The following is a 19,258-nucleotide window of genomic DNA, read 5'->3' as shown; positions in this document are numbered from 1 at the left end:
TTCCATCTGTTGGCACGTGGCAGATGCTCAACCTTGACTCTGCTCAAGGGTTCTTTTGAAGACGACCACAATTTGTTAGGCATCAATGTGAGAGGTTTGTTTCATGGGCCACAGCTAAATCAGGGATTTTGTGAGAAATTTGAAGCTGTAATGCAGTTAAAACTCAATTAGATTATATTAATCTTCATGCACTGATCTGAGACAAAACTTTATTGAAAGTCAATGTGACAAGCAAATACTTTTGTTTTTCAGGACGCATTACTTCAGAGGGGGAAAAAAATCACAACTGAGTTACAAACATAAAAGAGCTGATTGGTTGAATAGAAATTAAGAATTAATCAACAATCAATTCTGTATGATTGCTAGTTACTAGACATATTTGGCACGTTTACTGCTTAAACTTTACAAAATTAATTATACATGGCTTCAATACATCTAAACTATGAAGGACCAAAACTGATATAATTAAAGAAATGTGTGTGTATATATATATATGTATATATATATGTAGTTCTGATCCTCCATATCTTTTGAGGTAAGCTTTCACCAAGCCTTTAGTTCAGTTTCCCTGTCTGTAATTCTGCTACTACCATGCTGCATGAGAAAACAATATATTCAAATTAATGTTCAGTGTTGCACATAGTATTTTGCATGTTTGTGGGGAAAAAAAAAAAAAAAAGTTTTTGGTTTAATCTTCTTTTACATGTTTGCTCTGTTCCCTAAATGACAGCAAGCACACTTTCTTATGGCTTCCTTTCAGCAATAGTTTTGTCCTCATCTCTCTTCCATGAAGGTCATATTTATGACACTTGCGACTAATAACATTCCTATCAATGGACTCTCAAGCCACATCTTGGGGTTTCTGCAGCTTCCCCAGAAGTACCACAGGCTTCGTGACTGCTTCTCTGATTAATGCTCTTGTTGTCCCTCTTGTTTGTTTGGGTCGTGTTTTGTTAGGTTTACACTTGTGCCGCCCTATTAACAGTGTTCCTTGACATAGTCAAAGCTTGGCGTATTGTTTTATAACCTAGCCCTGCCAAAACCTTTCCCCTGACCAGTCCACTGTGTTCCCTGATCTTCATGAAGCTCTTTATTCCCTAAAGTTCTCTAGTAAATCTCTGAGCTCTTCACAGAACAACTAGATTTATACTGAGATTAAATTACAAACGGTTGTGGTCGATTTACAAATCAGGTTATTTTAGACGGCAAATTCTTTGCACTTCATGCAATTTATGGTATGATAGTAAAAAGAGCTGATTAGAAGTGGATATTGCATTTTTAAATTAAATTAAGACGCACTGAAATAAAGCAGGAACACCTAACTGAGTTTTTTTTAAACCAGCAGAAAGATAATATATACTGATGATGCTAAAGAAAATTACTTTAAACTGCATTATTTTGACATATACTGACATGCATCTAAATAAATCAGGCTCCTTATTGTCAAACATTTTATTTGGTTATGGTTTATATTCTTTGGAATTTAGTGTTATCTGTAAGATACAAGACTATTGCACCTTAGTATTCTGTCATGATGGTCAGACTTGGATATACATGTTCTCTGTGTATGTACATCATTTTAAAAAGCCTCTTTTCTGAGCATCAGTAGTGCTGCATTATGAATTATGAGTTTGTGGCTCAAACTTAAACCCAGATTGGTTATAGAAATGACTAATTCCTGGAACTTTGGTGTATTCTCTGACACAAAAACAACTCGCACTAAAAACACCTGCAATATAAGGTGCTAACAGGATCCCTAGGGCATCATAATTATCTTGCTCTCTGAAAATGTACACCTCCAAACCTTTTCTTTGGAAGGTAAAGGCAATCACCGGATTCTTTTAAAAATGAACATGTTCCTACAGCGGCGCATTGAAGCGGCGTAATGCAGTTACAGACAGCACAGAGGTCTGAAATGTCTGTTGTGTAAGCAGTGGGGAGTCTTTGAACTAACTTTTCCTGTTGCGCAACCACTGAGGGCACCTGTACTCGCTGTCCTGCCATGTCTTTAACCTGTGCTTGGCGACACCTGAGTGTTTGTTCTCAGACAGCAGTGTATTAGTTTGACCTTTGGTCTGTTCCTGCAGAAATGGCAGCCTTTTCCATCATATTGCTGCTCAGCCTTGCAAATCCCAGTAGCCAGTGTAAATACCAGGTAACACTCAGATGGCTCACTCTGTTCCTCTTTCTCTGTGACCTCCAAGAAGTTGAAAGAGAAATGTTACTGAGCGCAGGATGAGAGTGGAAGGTGATGGATAGCCCTAAGCAGTGTAATGGTGTTGCCCTTCTGTATTGAAAGAGAACAAATCTCTTCCTGGGCTGTATGATGTGTGGCCTCTGCTCGCATCATACGTTGTGCCGGGTTGTCTCATGTGGCTTTCTTTGGATGTTCTGTAGATGCTGGGGAAAAACAAACAAAAAAAAAAGACAGAGCCGTGCGGACAAACAGCCTGACAAAAACGATGGGAGACTTGAGGAGGAAAATGAGAGGAGACAAAAAGAAAATGCACCAGGGATGGAGCAGATATGGTGTGACATTGAGAGGCAGAGAAGAGAGATCTCAGCTCTGTCAGGCTTCTTGTCTTCACACGGCGCTGAAAGATGGTCCATGGCTTTTTCCTGGTCTAATGATCACCCTGCAGGCTTGATGTTTCATTTCTGAAAGTAGGTAGCATTTTCAAAATCTCACACAACCCTACAACCATACACATTTTTCCTTTTGTAGTTGAGGATAGGCTAAACAAAGAATTCAAATCAAATTTTCTTGAGTCCTTTCTCTTAATCTAAACCCTGGGCACAATCTTTGATCTATATTTTAGACAGTCGGAGTACGTGTCCAGAATAGATGAAGGTATCGCAAACTTGACACTCCTGTCTCATAAAACCTAGCAACGCTGTTCATAAATTATTGCAAGCCAAGGAGAACTGTGGCCCTGAGGGGTTTGGAGGAGACCTTTAGCAGAGCAGAGACTGCTTTACACCTGTAATATAAATTAAGTGCAGAATGGGGAGGGGAAGGGATGGACACCTGAACCTGGGAAGCAATAGATGCAGCTTCACTTTAGCAGCGCATGATTTATTGTTGATGGTTAAAGCAAGGCTCAATTCAAAAACCTGTTTTAAGTTCATATAGAATGTTTCTATTAAAAGGTTCACTATTATGCAAAATTCACGTTGTGCATTTTTCTGTACTTCCAATGGGGATCTACTGTTCCAGCTGTTTTTTGGGAATAAGTAAATGTTCTGCTGGTGTCTGCTAAACTACCGGAGAAACCATTAAATTGTTGCCACATTTTGTTTTTTCTTCTTGTAAACCTAAGTCGAGCTACTAACCCTAACCCTCCACCCACTTCACTTCAAGGCAACGCTACATTTGTTCTGCTGGTTTTACTGCTGTACAATGGTTGCTGGAAAAGAATAATGTTTTGTTGTCTGCTCTAAGACGCAGCTTGCATCCATGCATTTTCTCAGTCATGGAGAAAAGAGCTGCATGGTTTAATTTTATTTTTGCTTACAATGTCCCTGCAATATTGCCAAAGAAAGTTGCAGTTTTGGCAAATCAGTTTAAGAAAGAGTTGTTTGAAGTTAAACTACCAACAGTACACTGCAGGATTTGTTAAATACTTCAACTGAAGCAAAATTCTGTCCCTACTGTTCATCATCGTCACAAATGTACACATGATGGCAATGTGTTGTGTTGGACATTACCAATATCGTCTGAATGTATTTATTTTTACGTGTTGAGCTAAGTGCTTCTCCTCTAATCTCATAAATATATATTTTAAAAAAAGTGTGAAAAAAACCCCCCATCTGCATTGAAATAATGGTGACATAAATGTCCATGAGATCTGCAGTGTTTCATCCTTCAGTGGTTGTGGCTTGATGGTTAATCAGGAAGCTCCACTTTTGCTTCTGAATCTGCTTCAGGATCAGAGATATGATTGTACCATCGTGCATCGGCTTGTTGTAGCCATTTTCAGGTGTTTGAAGTGCAAATGTAAACACTGAGATGGGAGGGCTCTGCCAATAGCAGCTTATTTGCATAATTATGACGTAACGCTAAATCGGCGCATTCATAAATGAGCTCCAAGCAATCAGAACTGATCGGGTGAAATCTCAATATCTGAGAATGGTTGTGTGTATTACATGTAATGACCATGTTTTGTATAGCCTACAGACCTGACCTAGCTTGTTCAGGGAAGCATAATAGGTTTCAAGCATTTAAAGGTGCACTAACATTGGATGTGCCATAAGGTGATAATGAGCAACAAATGGTTGTAACAATGCTGCAAAAGCTTTACAATAATTAGCATAATTTCCCACTAAAAATTAAGAAAAATACAATCTTTTCAAATTATGAAAAGGGGTATTGTAGTGACTGGAGGGAAGATAAATATGGGCCACTGGCTAAAATAAATAGGTTCCTTTGTCAAGTCATATTTATTTGATGGGGAAGACAGCAAATCAATGATTCCTTACAACTCTTATGAACTTAAAAACTAAAGTAGATTATTATTTTATGCAGAAATTATTTATGATCAGTACAGCCAATTTATCATTTATATAAATCCTGAGCCAGTGAAACTGTATTAATAATACTGGTGATTAAGACTCGCCAGGCAATTTTAGTCCTGTTCCATCTCAGGAGAAAATCCAATCTGCTGAGTTCTTTAACCTGAAGAAGTACTTCATTCTGGAACAAAATGTCTGCCTATCTAAAGTTGATCATGACTGTGTCCACATTCTCTAGTAAAGACAGTCCTTCAGGTGAAGAGGGATCTGAATTAACATGCTGTGCTGTAACTTCACTATAAAACTAGAAACATTAAAAAACACAGCAAATCTAAAGGTAACAAACGCACAGCACTGTGACACTGTTTGAATACCTGGTGATCACTTTATTAGAAGCCACCAAGTGTGGCAAAATCCCATGAATTGTGACCCTGTAACTACATTTTCCTGAGCACTCAGTCATTCTTGTTTTGCTTTGGTGTGGAGAGACTTAGACACTATATAAATATGCTCAATTTCTGTGATGACTCTTTACACATGGACTAAAAATAATAATAAAAAGAAAACACGTTTATCCTTTCTTCTGGATGAGTTATTATTCTCATTTTTTTTCTAATTAAATGGACTAGATTACTATTGCAATTGTGATAAATCCACATATGGAGCTGGATAAAGCAACAGGTGGATTATCTGGGCTAAGACAAAACCAACATTGCTACTTGGAAACACAGAAAATGAAAAAATCTCATTCAAAATGCACAAAACCTTAACTTTGGGACATTTTTCATGCTATTTTGAAACAGAGTTTGGCTGGTTATGTACTCTTTCACTTGGTTAGATGTATTAATCTGTATTGCTTATGATTCATACAATTAATAATGGGGACTCTCAAAGGTTTAACTATTACTGCCTTTGTAAATTTTCACAGACAACATTGGACAAGAAATCAAGAGATTAACAACAATTTTTTAAGTCCTTATATCTGACTTCTATCAGGGTGGTATAACCTTGAAATATTTTAATTCTTAATTTCTGAAAATCTGAAGTGAAGTTCAACGTGCTGAAGTTATCCAACCAGTTTTAAATGACAGTCTTTCCAGAATGTCTAAGACAATGTCTGAGATTCTTCCTCATCAAGTTATATGCATTAATATTAAGATAGAACATTACATTTTTGAATCAAGTCTTAAGCAAGCGAGGATGAAACTGTTGGAAATTTTGCCTGTCATGGCCTCATTTCCCCCCGCCCCCTGCTGCGAATGTTTGCTCAATGTGGGAGAAAAAATCGGCAGTTCTGGAAGATTCCAGGGGGCCTCCATGAAAAAATCATGACTCAATTAGAGCTTGTTCAAAATTTCAAACAGAGCAATCATTAAAAATTCACTGGGACTTCTGACTGCCACTTTTAAATACATCGTTTGTATTGCTTTAGCTGCTGAGGACTGGGTCAGGCTGAGCTCCCCATTTAGATGCTTGATCTTTTGATTTGCTATCAAGTTGTTGCCATGGCTCATTTAAGGTCCCTTGAGAAAATAATTAATGCTGGCAAAGCTGCAACTTTTTATCACAATATTTGACCTCTGCTAAGCCATTTGTTCTTTGTATCTGTTTAACCAAAATTTAACGCTATTTATCTTGTACATCTTTCCATGGTTTAAAATCTCTCTTCACTCAGATTGAATGAAAACAGCCAGGTGTTAAAAATTAAGTGAGGACTGCAAGGTGCAAGCACTTCCTTTACCTGCATACACTCTTATGTTTTTTCTCTCTTGTGCATGCCAGCTCTTACACAGGCACAAACACACTTTCACACACTGTCTCCCTGCTTTTCCCTGGTTTCCATGGTGAAGGACCGGAGAATTCAAGGACAGGTATGTTTTCAAATGAGACTTTGCTAGCATTATATGTCCACTGATGCACTACGAGCCATGATTCTCAAAGGCAGGCTGAGTTTGTCTGAAAGTGAGTGAGATTTGAAAGTGTACAATCCAAAGAACATGACACATGTTGGTATTTGTCTGTTGGCCTGCTGCAAGTTCTGTACATCTGCAGTCCATGCTGTGTTTGCGTGTGTGGATCACATGTTTGGCTGCTTCCACATACAAGAACAGACACAAACACAGACATGCTCCAATATGGTCTCTGATTAGGAGAGCAGACTGCCCGACTTAAATCTCAACGTATAAACAACTAAGCAAGAAGGGAAATGTAGAAAGAAATGTAAACGTGATGCAATGGAGAACAGCTGCATCAAGTACATAACATTTACAGTTTGTCACCAAGCATTCAGTGCACTTAAGTAGGAATAGCTCAATTTCAAGGAGGTAAAAAGCTTGTTTAATCTGATGTATTTTGGGAAATTATGTAATTATACACCAGAGAAGATATTACATTATTTGTAGGTTCCAGTACTTAAGACAGATCAAATAAAAAAATAAGTAAAAGTAAATCATATCTTTACAAAATGTGAAATGTGGATAGAACGCTATCTATCACTCTGACACTAAGCTAATCATCTTAAAGTAACTCATAACAATCAGTAACATTATACATGATGATTAGCTTTGTTTCCAAAAGATAAATATGTTCATCAGTGAAATTTATTGATCTTTTTTCACTCCCTGTAAGACAGGCAAACATTATGACAAGCTTCTAACCTAAAAAATTTCAATTGACAAAGATTTGAGACTTGAACTTTGGGTAAAATACTTTTTAGGTTTACGTTGGAATTATTCCTCTGTAATTCAGATATAGCTGAAATGGAACATTTCAAACTGAGGGGAGAGTTGTTCTAAAAGATGCAAATGAATCAGTCCTCTGATAGTGATTTTTGTGACAGGGATACATTGCTATTTAAGATTTCATGTGTTATTGTGTAACGTGTGATCATTGTTGCACTTTAATAAGAATGAAAATAATGCTTCACTGCATTCACAGGATATCAGGTGATGCAACATGTAACTTTAACAAACATAAATCACTTCCGTTCTAAAAAAGAAATGAAATACATTTTGATATGGTTATCAAACCTTCTGAAGTTGTCCCATTGGAAACTAAATGTATAGGTAACTAAGTGATGGGAATAACCTTGCTACTTTACAATGTATTTGTCATTTTATTTGTCCCATCTTCAATGGTGGATCTTGTTACTGTGCTCTCAATGTTAGGGACTGCAGACCTCCTGTAATGCACAAATGTATACACAAGCTGTTCTGCCCCCATATAGCACTCTAAACCATATGTCACCCCTGGAGGAACAGCTATCGCACACTGCTGTCTCTGACTGTGACTTTTCTCTGTGTCATGCTGCAAACACCACAATACAGAAGTCACACACTGTGGTTTTACATGTAACTGTGTTTGTATATCTGTCTGGTGTCATGTGTCCCAACTCCTTTGTCTGTCACCACGCTTGTGTCCTATATATCCAATGTCGGTGTGAGCTCCAGAGTTAAAAGGCTTGATTTTTTTGATTTTTTATTTTTTTCTCCCCCTGTGTGATGGGTTGAAACCTGGAAGGAAGGAATTTTCACATCTTCAACACATCTGCATGACAAGCAATTTGTCTCTTTGTCTCTCCTGTTCATCCTGATTAGCTCAGTGTCACACTTATAACGCATTAGGTATTCTTGAGATTACAAGAAGAAATTGTGGCTCAAAAGAATATTAGTTTAAAGGTGTGCACATTTATGTATGGAAGCAACAAACCTGATATAAATATATTTCAGTCATTATCCTAGGACAGGAGTGATTATCTTGCTATTCCAGGTTTTTGTAACTTTCCCTTTTGATAACCAGTCACTTTTAAATATGACTAATATTAACATAAAGCTGTTTGTGGATCCTGCTAGTTTCACATGTTGCTCATTTATATAGTGTGCATTAATGATTAGAGTGAATCTGATCCCTCCAATACTTTTTTTGATCTCATCTTTCTTAAAAAACTTTTCTCTTCATTTATGTGAAAAACCCCTCCCATACTGCTTCGTCATTATTTCATCATGTTCCAATGGGTGACTGTTGCGTAATATGTGCTGTAATATAGCATAAAATGTTTATCTTTCTAGGTCTGTCTGGCTCCTGTAAAGGGCCAGATGTGGCCCAGCTGTTGTAAAATACCTATAGTTAAAGCTTATGTAGTGACAGATTATGTGTGGAAAAAAATGGGGCTCCTCTGCCTTCTCTCTGTTGCTACTTTTATCTGGAGAGTTATACCCAGGCTCAAGCAACCAGGAGGAATGTCTTAGCACTGTCCATCACTGTTGTTTACATGTTGCTCACCCCTCCACCTTGCTCTTTTTACATGGAGTCTGCTATGAATACACAGGCTAGTTGGCATGACCACTGATGACGTTAGATAGCAGTTGTCACTATTAGTACATCAGCATACCCTCTATCACAACATAGTGACAAATATGTAAAAAAAACAAATAAGGTACTGCAGCTTTAAAGCTGTGCGGGAGTGGTACTTAAACTTAATTGGAAGAGGTGTAAGTGTTGTTTTGTATTTGTGACAGACTGAAGAAAATCTACTATTTCTTTTCAGAAGAATGTTGTTTTTTTTTGGATAGCTGTTGACCAAGAAGCACAGTGGCATAATGGGGAAAACAAAGTCAAAGATCTTGGCACATGTATTATCAGCATAGTAGTGGAGGGCTGTTGGCTTGTTTTACAGTCACAAAATCCTGGGCACCTTTTAACCATTGAATGAAAAAAAAACCCCAAAACTTTTCTCTAAATTAGTCAAAAGTGAAGCTATCTGACACTGATGCTTGTTAAAGATTGGATCATACAGCAAATCTGTGATAAAATGGCTGAAAAGTAGAAAACAAAGATGTAGTAAAGACTCGGCCTAGTCTTTATGTCCCAGCCTTCAATTTAACTGCACTGCTTTGGCAGTAAATTTAAAGAGCTTTGGGTGAATGACAGCCTAGTAACCTAAAACAAACCAGAGCAACAAGTGTCTGAAAAATAAAAAATCTTTAAAGTAGCTTCAGGGAAAATGAAAGGTGCAAGTCAACGGGTTAACCACCATTTACACTTAGGGCAGACAATGTCAACTTTGGCTTAACACGGTGATTTAAATATCCGACTGAAAGGAAAACATTCTAAAAACACTGGCTTGAGGCAAGCAGTAGTATACCTCTTCAGTTTAGACGTTCCTGTTTATGACTTCTTCTTGCCGAAGCCAGACAGAGGGGAAAAAATAGATCTGGTGTTCATTCTTTCTCCATCACACTCCCTCTCTCCGTGTTTTATCTTTAATTGGCTGTCATCTTCCCGTCTGCTCCTTCTCCTTTCTTCATTTCGTTACCATTCCCTTTTTCTTCCCCCTGTCTGCACGTCTTTCTCTGCGTTTCTTTTCTTGTTTAGTCCCTCAGTCAACCTCGCCATGCTTCTCTCCCACGTCCTGCATGGGCTCTCTGTTTGTGTCGCATCCTGGCATAGGTGGCATAGCTTCCATATGGAAGTGTTCAGCAGATGATATAGAACATATGTGACCCCAGCTCGCTGGCTTGGGACTCTGCGGAGATCACACCGTGTCATTAGTGGCATTGAAAACGCCAGTGCTGCAGTGCAAAGAAGGAATGAAAAGGACAGATATAATTAGGTTAAGGAAGAGGGAAGAAGTAAAAAGGACAAAAAGAGCAGGTTATAGTGTTGAGTACATTGTGTCCTTTGAGAGGCTTAGTGTGTGTGTGTGTGTGTGTGTGTGTAGGCGTGTTCTCAACCCCTACTGGTTACATCTGGGAGCTAATATGAGTCGAACTGAAGCAGAAATGCCAGGTAGGCGCTCACGCTCCAGTGTGCACTCACTGTTTGCTTTGAAGCTTACTCTGCTGGAACCAGTCTTAACAAATTGATTTTGTCTCAACAACCGCATAACAAGATCTGTCAGGATCTATTAACTTTCTGTTCTAAAGGTGGGGGGAGTGCCGAGTTCAGTGCAACACTTTCATAACGACTACCAAAATGTCAGCATGCCCAACGGTGAATCTGAGGTTTCACGAAGTCATGAAGACATGCGCTGATGTCATACAGCTGGAACAGAGCTTATAACGAAAAAAAAAACTACACATTTTCCATATGGCGCCTCACTGGGAATGAATCTATTTTGATTGTTGTTTCATTTGCCTGACTTGTGGAATGATTTGGCAAAGCTGCAGTTATTTTTGGTTTGACTTGTGAAAGTCAGCAGAGCCCAACTTGATTTCTCACACTGCATACTGCATGAGATATTGCTCATCTAAAGCCATTTCATTTCTTTGTGAAGCCACACAAGAAGGTTTGACAGATATGATGTGCGCTAGCCTCACAGTATGGGGATAAATATTAAAGATTTAATAAAAACTTCCAACAAAATATGAAGCAATTGGCATAACCCCTTGCATGCCTGTGGAGCCAGTTCTCCTGGACTAGATGCAATATACGTAAGGTTTATTAAAATCAAACATATTTAAATCCTTGAAGAACATAGTTCAGTCAGTTGGATCTATAAAGAAATGTCATATATTGCAGTGTCAAAAATTGCAGTATAATGTATATTGTTTCAAAAATTTTCAGGATGTTTTTTAATAATCTTTACATAATAATGGATCAGTTCCAAAAGTTCCCCAAATCTGTCTTGCAGGTGATGCAGCATTCAAAATATTCATGAAAACATTTCAACAAAAAAAGCTTTTCATCACCTGAAATTTGACAGTTTCTTTAGTTTCTTTATTTATCAAACCGATGGGGTAAACGACTTTTTCTTAATACCTAAATTGTGTTTCTTATTACTACTGAGAAGTTTGCTACTGTTAATTTCATTGATCAAAAAGTCAATTTAATCTTTTTCCAAACTAAAACTTTAACTCGGTTGGTAGTTATTATTATTATTTTTTTAAAGTGTTATTCATAATTGACACCATAAAACTATTTACTGAAACCTCTTTGAATTGGTTTATTTTTTTATTAAGTTGACCTAGGTAGGAGTACATGAATCAGATTGATTGATGGATCATGACATTCTCACTTGAAGATCATCTTGACAAAAAAAACACCAGTTTCACTGCATCACCGGACTGGTTTACCTTTTTGGAGTGATGCTTTTTATCGAGCACGATGCGTCCAACAAGACCATATTTACTGGTTTACTGTTCTGCTGTTGGCTGCCTTACCAATCTGCTGCTGGCAGCTTAGCAACTCTCGTTTGTAGTAGTTACCTTCATAAGATTGTTGAATGTGCTCTTTTACTTTCCACCCAGGGGCGCCGTAAAGGGGGGAAAAGTAATGACAATTCTAAGGGCCCTTCACCACAGTTTCAAATCCCAGTTCCTCTGATTTTAGATCAGTTCAAGGTAAACCACAAAACAAGAGTAAAAACTGGGCAAATATGGATCAATAAATATCAGCAAGGTTTTATAATACCAAAATGGTCTTTCTACCTTTTAGTTAATGCTGTGAGGCATCTTTTTAGTAAAGGACTGTGATGCACAAAAACACTAGCAAAGACAGAGTCACCACAACTTAAAAAAAAAAAAATTAAAAGTCGCTGATATGAAAGAATATGCTCAATCCAAGTTCAATGAGATTTTTGTGTAATGTGTGTTTCTGTGTGAATTGTATTACGCTACATTTATAAGATTTTTAATAAATGTACTGCATACAGAATAGGGAAATAAAGCTGGAAATGCATAGCAGGAGACGGATGAATTGTTGAGTCCATAGCCTGAGGACAGAGGAGTCGTGGTTTTGAATAATTTAAGGGAAATAAAGAACATTTTGAAGTAAAAATGTTCCAAAATTTGTTAATGATGAGTACTTTTATGTATTTAAAGCTAAAAATAAGATTAAAGAGGATGAGAACCATCCAGCAGAGGGAAAGATGGTGTCTGGCGGAGAGAGACAGACCAAGCCTGTTTGCTCAGGCATTGATTCGGGGGGCCCTTGAGGCTGCGTCTTCCATTTACCAATTTGTGTCTTTCCTACACTCATCCTCACCTCTGCCCGGCTTCCCTCTCTCTGGCAGATCACTCGCAGGGAACAAACAACGCCGCTCGGGAACGCCGGACCCTTGGTTGCCAGGCAACCACACACTGACTTGATGGAGTGGAAGCAACTTCAGAGGCCTCTGTGAGCACAGCATCAAGGTTGCTATTAAACTCAAGTCTCAACCCTTCACACATACACATGCAAATAAGACAAACAAATCTGAGGGCGTGTGCTAAAACCAAATAAAATTCAGAAGCTTCTTTTAGTGAAACGACTGCAAACTCAGGGCTGCAACTTTACCGTAGCTCTCTGTCCAGGTCAGATGTGTGCGTTCTCCACCTATACTCGGGTTTTTTTTATTTTTTATAAATTGTACAGGAAGTACTGTTTCCTTCCTGTAAGCAACGGGTGTGACTATGATAATAACAGGGGCACATATTAATTAAAGGGAGAAGAAACACTCAAATTGTCCACTTACACAAGAAGCTGACAAGTAAGACAACTGTGGGTGGCTTCAAGTCTTCGGTTGAATGAGTTTTTCTGACCAGATGTTCATGTGTGCATACTTGCATTTTAGTGTAACCACCTTATATTAAGTCTATTGCTAAACTTGTTCTCAAAGTCGTATGAAAGCGTCAGTGTGGGCCTCAAATGTTCTTCTGACTGAGAAGCACTTTGGGCTACATTAACTCAATAAAAGCAGCAACTAAAAGCATTGTATGTTTGATGAAAGATGAAAATCGTGCAACCTGTTGTTGCTAAATAGAGAAAATAATTAAATAATAATACTAAGATCAAGGTCATTTCTTTGTTTGGACTCCTATATTCCTGAAACTCACTTTGCTGTCAACAGCCCTGTTCCAAAAATCCTAAATGTAAAAAATGTCTGCCACTAATTATATCAAAATTTTGCAGCAATTTAAAAGTGGCCAGCATAGAACTGGTCAATTAATAGGAGTTAAATGGAAATAGTCAATGGATGGACTTGGAATATCCAACAGTAATTACATTTATTTTAATCTCTGGACTTTTTTCTGATTATTATTTATTTATTATCAGTTGTTTCTAAGTTATATAGACTCAAAGTTTATTGTGTCTAACTTTCTTGAAGTTTGTCATAAAATACAAAGCAATAAACCAAAGAACGAACCTCATCTGATTGATCACTGGGCTGAGACACCGAGAAGTGTTCGGAACACTGTGGCAACAAGATAATCAACTTGTGAAAGAATAAAGTTTGGGCAGCAGAGAGGACAGGCACAGAAAAATCCAACTATTGTTCACCACCACCAAGGTGCTCTGTGCTGCTGGGAAAGCTCTTTTTGTTCCCTTTTTGTGTTTTTACAGAACACAGAAAAGCTCTGACTTTTGTTTCAGTTTCTAAATACCCCCTCTGGGAAGCTGCATTTCATGCTATTCAGAGGATATGCTCCAGGTAGAGTGAGCAGAATACGAAGTCTAAGCAATGGAATAGCCAGAGGAGGGTATTCAAGTTTTGGAATGCTGATTAAAAGCGTTGAGAGCTACATCTGTGACACAAATGATGCGGCGAGATCCAATGTTTGCTTCAGTGCTGGGAATAAGTTCACTTCAGCTGTTGACAATGTACTGAACTGAGGCGTCTGCACATTTGAACAACAACAACTGCATTTTAATTAGCTACTCCTTTAAGCACTGTCTGATTCTCATATCATCAGTGGGTAGCACAGTGCCGCATGGTTGTTGATGCCTTTAAACAAGAAGATCTTGAGTTCAAGTCGCATACATTTTCTCCATTAGGTCAGGTTATTTGCTTGCTTATCAAATCTTCCGCATGTGTGTGTGCATGCATGGTTATTTGTCCTGTATATTTCTGTGTTGCCCTGTGACGAACTGACCACCTGTCTGAGGTGTTCCCTGCCTCTCGCCAAAAGACTGCTGAAGATGGAAACCAGCCACTTTGCAAGGACAAGAGGGGATAGATGATGGATCATTTTAACATACAGATAGACCCAAGATAAACTCAAAGAAAATCTAACATTGCAAAGTCATAGTTATCTTTACTTTCCCCCCTAACATTGGCAGCATATGCAAGAAGCCCTTGTAACCCTTGTGTTTGAGTTTGTTTTTTTTTTTCTTGTTGCTTATTTACTTATATCTGGGCTGTTTAGTTTACTTATGCATTTATTCACACAGTTTATGCTTTAGATCCGTTTTCCTAGATCAGTGATTCTTTCTGCAGGTTTCATGCCTCCCTTTCTCCTTCTCTTAGCCCAGTGGTTCCCAACCTTAGTCCTCGGTGACCACTGACCTGAATATGCGTTTATGTGCTGCGGTACATTTGACATAAATGAATGGGTCATTGACAGGCTAAACAGCATTTTATGGAACGCAGAGGAGGTCATGTAATCGTTTGAATCAGGTTTTGGTGGAACAGAGACATCTAAAAATACAGGACAGCGGTTCCAGGGTTGGTCACCACTATCTTTGCTCACTTTCCCAGCTGCTTTCAATCTCCTATTTCCCTCAGTGTGGTCTTTTCCCCAGCTGTCCTTACTTACCTCTGATTAGCTCCTCTTGTTCACCTTTACCTCAATATTTTAGCTCACTGTATTGTTCCCCACTGACTCTTTCTGTAATTCATTGTCATTTTCCATCTTCCCTGCAGTGCCACCAGTTTTGTAAGTTACAGAACTTACAAAACTTTTGTAGGTTTTGAAGCTGAAATGTAGTGCAGCAAGTGAGAAATGTGCATATTTCTCACTAAATGTGCACTCTATAATTATCCAGAATTGTTGTCTGTACTTTGGTCCACTCAAAAAATCCCCTTAGATGACAGCAAGAGATTATTTCTGCAATGAGAAATCACCTTTTGACCCCAAAGTATTAATCTCACATAACAAGAATTTTGAAATTAATGTATGCTTCTCTTAAGCTTAAAAAGGGGTTGATATTTTTCATGTGTTTTTTAAATGATTTTAATTGTTGTCAAATATTTATACATGGTTAATGTCAATGGAGCAGATGGATAATTACAAAGTATTGACATCTATTTATAGTCAATCTAATAAATGGAATTCCTCCAGCAAAGATGAATTGTAGTTCAGCAAAGTGTTTTTAGTGGTTAACAGAGTTCAGAAATAAAACGTAAAGTAAAAATCGGAGTATTTTTTTTTTGTGTGTGGATTTGAACACGTCCTTCGGCTTGTGTGTTTATTGGATTGGTGCACGAATGTAATTCCTGCACATGCGCCTCTGACTCCTTACACATAAACACACACACACTGTTCATCACCACATTGTCTGGTTGGTTAGCCATCCCCTTATTCTTAGCAGCTGTGATCAGGAAGTTCCACAAGATCTTAACTTCATTATCTTCAACCAACTTTGGTCTTTTTTCTCACTTTGACTGTGGGCTTAACGGGAGCTATAAATTTGTACGTGTTCCATATAAATTTGTATAAATCAAATAATTTTTTGTTGCAGGCATACTGTTTGTTTTTTATTTTATTCAAGAAAAAAAAGCAGTTGAATTGAGTGTATTTTGTACAGCAGAACAAAAAAGCCCAAATGTAAAGGTGAAATAAGAACAACAGAAAGAGACGGCCATTTCCCTCTGGCATCTGTAAAACAGTATATTTCCTGGTTGGTATAATGGATTTATCTCTGAGGAAAACCTCCCAGGAGCACCGTCTACAGATTGCTCCTCACACCATCTCCTACAGGGTTATTTGTTTGTCAACAGCTGTTTCAAAAAGGGGCAGAAGTGTGGATGGAGATGGGTGCTAAAAAAAACTAAGACTATTTCACACAAAACATGCAGGCGAGAGATTCTTCATTTACCACAAACTCATCTCACACGTTCACTCATCTAAGCCTCAAATTAAGAAACAGAGGGTCTCTCCAGCTGTTGCTAAGCGTGTGGCTAGGGGTTCTAAATCCCCCTCACTTATTTTATGGTGACAGACATAAAACCAATCATTCTATGATGCGCTGTTTATTGCGCTTTTGGCTCCACATATATTAGATCAAATCTGCTGCGAGGATGCCTCCGGCTCTTTGGCCGCTGGGTGGGGTCTGTTTTACCGTGGCAAGCCGGTTCATTTTTAGCAGAGCCCCGGGGGGAGCGGTGAAGAGCGAGGTCAGGAAAAATTGGAAATTTGATCACCCTCCAAAAACAGTTAAATGGCCTTGGGACCTTCGCTTTGACCAGCCTCAGAAAATGGCCCCGGGGCCAAAGATGTGTGTTTGCATTGTATTTATTGTGTACAAGTGTGTGTGTGTGTGTGTGTGTATATATATATATATATATATATATATATATATATATATATATATATATATATATATATATATATATATATATATATATATATATATATATATATATATATACATCTGTGTATGTGAAGCATAAAAAGAAAGCAACACCATTTCTGCATAAGGATCACAGCCTTTATAAATGTTGGCCATGTTTTCCCAAAACAATATTTTAGATGCTGAGAGAGATTCATGCTCTGATTTTGTTGTTTTTCCTGTCATTTTAAAACGGGACACAATACTATACTGCTTAAAATGCAATGTCCACAAACATGCTTCAGAGTCAGTTCTTGAGGATTGTTAAAGTTTTCTTAAATTTTGAGTTAAAGAGGCTAGTAAATAGTTTGTGGAGCTTGGACTAACAGAGAACAACTTTAAGATAATAATCTGGATTAGGACATGACATTAAAATTGTTCCTGTTTGCTGGATGATTTTAGGGAGGTATTTTGGTTTTATTAATGACACCGTGCATCTTTCATTGCACATAACAAAGCTTGAGTGGCCCCTGACTGCTTGGAGAATGCACAAAGTTTTTGTAATCAGATTGTAGTATTTCCAGATTGATGTTTTGGTACCTTCCCATTGGAGGACATCAGCTGTTGAAATTCTGAGCTCATTGTTCTCCTCCTGCTGTTAACGTTTCTCTTTGGTGAACTACGTGTCATGCAGATGTGAAGAGCAGTTGTTATACAATTACATATTTGGCCAGTGATTCACAGGAAGTCTGAATCATCACATATTTTTCAGCTTATGCAATAAATGGTCAAATTTCTGGCGGTAGTCCCCTTTAGTTACTAGACAGGAAATGCACAAAGGAAGAAAGACATACAACAAAGCAAAGGCATCAGGGTTGGGAATCGAACCCCAGACTGCTGCCTTGAGGACTGCAGCCTCTGCGTATAGGGCACCTATTCCACCTCCACATCATGCACAGCCCCAAAGTACATCTTTAATTGTAAAGAAAAATACAAGCAGTTCTGATATTTTCAGCCTGAGTATGAATAATTTTTCTTTTTTTCTGTGAGCTAAACTTTGAATTAGTTTGTGTTGATAGCTTGCGCATAAGTGTTTAGACATAAATGGTAAGTGAAATATTAAAACAGCTTTTAATAGGTTGTAACATAAGAGGCACTTATTTCTGTGCGCAAAACAAAACGTGTCACACTGACAAAAAAAAAAAAAAGATGAGATAAAAACAGCTAGGTTATCTTGAATTAAAATAATGAACCGCTGGTCGCACATCATAAATTAATTGCAGGCTTAGACATTTATAATCTCCAACAACCCACTTTAAAAATACATTTTAATAAGATGAGGTGTCACCAAATACTGAGAAATATCTAGTTCACTTTCTATGTCCCCGTAACCACATGTTGGGAAAATATCCTACTAAACTGTCTGCTATTTGTAGAGTGTTTGAATTTTAATGAATATTTTTCAGCAACAATTATTTTTTTTTTTAAGCTGTAACGACGAGCTTCAGCTGCCTGGCAGAAATTTCTATGTGGTCTTCCTGTTGCAGAAAGAACCCACCACTTCTCCCCTCCTCCTTCCTGAGTCTTCATTTTAAAGGGAATGCCACACACCTGGAACCTGGTAAATACTGAAGGTGTGCAGCTGAATACATTAACGAATGGCCAACACTAATGAGGGGAGGAATTTATTTACACTGCGTGTGCGTGCTTGTGTGTTTATGTAAAAGAAAAAGATGGATTAAGAGATAGAAATGAGAAATATTCACAAAATACACAGATGTGAGTGTGTTTTCACAATTTCTGGTACATTAACCCTACAAACTTAAAGAATTTTAACCCTCCAGTGTTTTAGTCCACAATCTGATCATGAAAGTTTATGTGGAAAACAACAAATTTTGTTTACTTTTGCATTAATAGAACGTGCCGCGTCTAGTGGTGATGAGTGACTGCATGTGAAGAGTAGCAATAAGTGAATCTATGCATGTGATGGGGTACAATCTGGCTATTAAATATATGTATATTCTTAATTTAGTATGCATTTAAATTTTGCCTTCTTTAATTTGATACCTCTAAATTAATTAATGTGCAATCAATTGCCTTAAGATGCCAGCTAATTTTGTAAGCCGAGTTTACTGGTGTGATGTAATCTGAGTATTTACTGTTAAAATATACCCATAACAAACTAATTTGTAATATACATGCAAGGGACACAGCAAACATGTGATAGTAGGTGCTCTGGATAAATGCCAAAACACTGATTATAATGAAAAACTAATACAGTTCAGCACCCAGGTGACACCAATGAAATCTAAGGGTAGAGAATGCTTTTCTTCAGCAGAGACAGGAAACCTGGCCATAGTTACTGGGAAGATGGATGGAGCTACATACAGGACAGGGATGAAGGTTCATCTTTCAGCATCTCAAAGACTTTAAACACACACTCTGAGACACAATGTAAAGAGTTTCATCAAAGCACATCCATGAGTTGGAAGAACCG

At 37.9% G+C, this 19,258-nt stretch overlaps 1 long non-coding RNA gene across 2 annotated transcripts in view; it reads left to right on the top strand.

Moving 5' to 3' along the window:
• The window catches only part of LOC122837363, a 29,036-nt gene extending 10,608 nt beyond the window's left edge, over positions 1-18,428 (top strand). Inside the window, exons 3-4 of one of the 2 annotated variants that reach the window (XR_006371766.1) lie at positions 12,524-12,644; positions 18,251-18,428. This is a non-coding gene — a long non-coding RNA (uncharacterized LOC122837363). Of the gene's footprint in view, positions 1-12,523; positions 13,475-18,250 lie in introns of those variants that run through there. The other variant, XR_006371765.1, reaches the window with a different exon arrangement.
• The last annotated feature ends 830 nt before the right edge of the window (positions 18,429-19,258 follow it).

Source organism: Gambusia affinis, linkage group LG09, assembly GCF_019740435.1.
Source record: "Gambusia affinis linkage group LG09, SWU_Gaff_1.0, whole genome shotgun sequence".
NCBI classification, from domain to species: Eukaryota; Metazoa; Chordata; class Actinopteri; order Cyprinodontiformes; family Poeciliidae; genus Gambusia; species Gambusia affinis.
This window is presented reverse-complemented; position numbering and strand designations above follow the sequence as displayed.